Source organism: Saccopteryx leptura, chromosome 1 (assembly GCF_036850995.1).
Source record: "Saccopteryx leptura isolate mSacLep1 chromosome 1, mSacLep1_pri_phased_curated, whole genome shotgun sequence".
Taxonomy (NCBI): domain Eukaryota; kingdom Metazoa; phylum Chordata; class Mammalia; order Chiroptera; family Emballonuridae; genus Saccopteryx; species Saccopteryx leptura.
Window position 1 is genome coordinate 33,847,776 of NC_089503.1, and position 3,852 is coordinate 33,851,627.

The 3,852-nt window shown below is 43.2% G+C and overlaps 1 pseudogene; it reads right to left on the reverse strand.

Annotated features, from left to right (window-relative positions):
• Positions 1 to 306: 306 nt before the first annotated feature.
• LOC136388737 (serine/threonine-protein phosphatase PP1-gamma catalytic subunit pseudogene) lies at positions 307 to 1,242 on the reverse strand (annotated as a pseudogene).
• Between the last annotated feature and the right edge of the window lie 2,610 nt (positions 1,243 to 3,852).

The following is a 3,852-nucleotide window of genomic DNA, read 5'->3' on the forward strand; positions in this document are numbered from 1 at the left end:
AAAAAAAAAAAAAAGGTCCATTGTACACTTATCCCTTAGACAGGATGAACTGTCCTGTACAGCTTTCACACCATCATTATAATTGTCTGCAAATGAAAGAGAGAATTAAAAAACAAAATATTTTTCCTTGGAAGTGAAGTCTTTTATTTGCAGTTATATTTAGCAGATCCACTCATTAACTCAAAAATGGAAGTGAAGGCCCCACAAACAGACTATCTGAGCAAGCTGACCAATACACACTACAGTTATAAAAATGGTTACATACTGTATGTTACAAGTCCGGATTAGGCAGTGTCAAAATGACATCTATTTCTTTGTTTGCTTTGTGAGCCTACCCCTGGGAGGTGTTATGGGTCTTATGTTCAGCTCCTTTTTCTCTGCAGGCTTTAAAATCTGAAAAGAGCACATTGTCGTTTCATCCACAGTCATCATGATGCCTGCATTGTCCAATGCTCCACAATAAGTGGGAGGCAGAAAACAATGACCAACTGCCTCTTTGCAGAAAATTCATATCCATCTGCAACCACCTGGTGGGCTCTACATAGAAGATCCAAATCACACTTAGGAGAAATTTTGCAACCACTTGCGCATCAAATGTGAAAGGCATGCCTCCGGCATTTTCACCCCAGCCTAAGACATCCTTATCGGAGTCAGACCACAAAGAGGACCTTGATCTGATACCTCAGTTGGTCACATATTTTGAGGAATGTTCTCCATAGATTGAAAATCTGGTGATAAACCTCCAGCACAAAAAAATACTTTCTCATCCATGATGGCTGCTCTCCGCAGACAGTAAAGGCAGCCTTGTGAAAGTTTACCATAACTAATGTTATATCTTCTTTTATTACATTCATTATAAAATTGATAAATTTGATTGATGTTGGCATATTTGTGATCTTGGGATATTTGACTTCGCCTGCCAGTAAAAGGCAGCCAGTCTTCGGTGACTGCCTCCTCCTGCCCACACGGTCCCCAAGAAAACAGGTAGTTGCTTTCTGGTGGGACACCACCCTACTCAAAAAGTCAAAGCAAATCACAGCATTTTCCTTGGACATCACCACATATTTTGAGTGGTGCTTCCCAATCTAGTACAATATAGGCTGACTGAGAAAGATTTCCCGGAATTTTAAGCACAGTCTTCGGATTTCATTCTTCTGTAGCTGAGCATTCTCACTAGGCTTAGACCCTCTCCTGCAGCCATTGGATGATGCTGTCGATGTTGAGTTTATCCATATCCGCCATCACCTTCCCACCTAACAGCGCCAGCAGTTTTGGCCTGGGACCCTATTCTTTTCCTACGCCAGGAGAACAGGAAACGATTGTGGTGGGGCAGTGGTGGTGGCAGGGGCAGTGGTGGTGGCAGGGGCAGTGGTGGTGGCAGGGGCAGTCGCAGCTGCAGCAGGGGATCGTCCCCAACTTCCCTGCACCCTGCTTCCTCCTTCTCTGCCCACTGGAACCACAGCAAACCTGTTTTGTTTGTTTTTGTTTTTTGTATTTTTCCGAAGCTGGAAACGGGGAGAGACAGTCAGATAGACTCCCGCATGCGCCCGACCGGGATCCACCCGGCACGCCCACCAGGGGGTGACGCTCTGCCCACCAGGGGGTGATGCTCTGCCCCTCTGGGGCCGTCTCTCTGTTGCGACCAGAGCCACTCTAGCGCCTGGGGCAGAGGCCAAGGAGCCATCCCCAGCGCCCGGGCCATCTTTGCTCCAATGGAGCCTTGGCTGCCGGAGGGGAAGAGAGAGACAGAGAGGAAGGAGAGGGGGAGGGGTGGAGAAGCAGATGGGTGCTTCTCCTGTGTGCCCTGGCCGGGAATCGAACCCGGGACCCCTTGCACGCCAGGCCGACGCTCTACCACTGAGCCAAACGGCAAGGGCGCAAACCTGTTTTTAATGCTTATTGCCATCCTACCTTCTTAGTCTGGTGACAACTTTTCCACAAGACAGAGTCAGTTACATAAGGGGCATGGGTCTTGTTTGTTTGTTTCAACATCGCTGAGAAGATCCATTTACTCTCATGGTTTGTGACACTCGCAGAAACAGGGATGCTCACTCCCCTGGGTCCTGAATTTCTGTTTCCCCTGGACTTGCTCTACTCTCTCAGAAAGGAACCTTCCTTCTACCGTCTCTTCTCCCACCTCCTGACTCAAGAATCCCCTCAGTGTTTGTCCAGTTGTAAATTTACCTTCACATTCATTTACTCTCCAGGTTTCCTTGATGAGACTCTAAAATTTCTTTGGAGATCTTCCCTCTTAGGAAAAGAAAATGCCTCTAGGGGCGAGTAGGAAGGAGAAAGGATATGTTGATGGTTGGGGACAGCTGCAGACAGTCTGACGTGAACTCTGCCATTAGAGTGTGACACAAACAATGACTCTTTTTTCTGTAAAATGCAGTAATATCATCTCAGCCCCCTGCATGGAAGGAGAAGGAAGAGGCTCTTGTCTACACATCATTTCTTAGGTCCCCCAGTCCATCCAGTCTTAGAACCCACTGTTCGCCAAGACATAGCCTCTCAACTATCAGGCTCGCTCTACTTCTTCCTGGTCACCTTCTCTCAAACAGATGTTATGTACACATCTGTATTAGTCAGGGTTCTCCAGAGAAACAAAACCAATAGGAGATTTTATACATATAACGTATATACATGTATAATGTATATAATATAATATATAAAATATGTACATGTATTTATTTTATATAATAATAATATATTTATGTTTATATAAATGCATATATCAGAGAGATTTATTCTGAGGAATTGGTTCATGCAGTTGTCCTCTAAAATTTGTAAAGCAAACCTGAAGGCTATAAATTCAAGTAAAACTTGTTGCAGTAGTCTTGAGTCTAAAATCCACATCTAAAAAAAACCTCACAGCAATATCTAGACTGGTATTGGGTTGAACAACTGGGCATCATAGCCTGGCCAAGTTGACAGATAAAATGAAGCCTCTACTATTTTATTATTTTATGTATTTAAATTGTATTTCCTCAGTATGATTTTAAGCTATTGGAGAGCAGAAAACAGAATGACATCATGAGTTTAGGCAGAGATTAACCTATTGAAAGTCCTCATATAGTAACTAGAATCTCAAATAATGAATCTCAGAATTTCAATTTTGAATCTTAGAATTTCAGATACATTATCTATGACTTAACCATTCAGGGATAGATGTGGGTTTCTCATTCTTTCTGCTACAGCAGGGGTCGGGAACCTATGACTCATGAGCCAGATGTGGCTCTTTTGATGGCTGCATCTGGCTCGCAGACAAATCTTTAATAAAAAAAATAATAACATTAAAAATATAAACATTCTCATGTATTACAATCCATTCATTTCCTACCGCTCATGTTTATGGTTGCAGGTGGCTGGAGCCAATCACAGCTGTCCTCCGGGACAACACCAAATTTTTATTGGATAAGGTGTAACGTACACGGGTCGTTGTATGGTTCTCACAGAATTACATGTTAAAATATGTGGCATTCATGGCTCTCTCAGCCAAAAAGTTTCCCAACCCCTGTGCTACAGCTTTCCAGATGCTTGCTGTGGAAATAGGATTTCCAATGGAGTTCAGTTCAACAAAATGAAAAGAAACAACTCTTAGTTAAACCTCGAATTAACAACTGTCATAAAGGATCAATGGGGATAGATTGTTGAAAGTTGTGATTAAATGAAATTCATAATCATCTAAGAACTTTTTTAAGTCATTCAAGTCATGACAGAAAGCACACAGGGCCAGCTGGTGAATTGATCAACAGTAGGTCAAACATTAATTAGTTCTCTTTCCATCCTTCACCTCCCAACCTTCCAACACACACACACACACACACACACACACACACACACACACACACA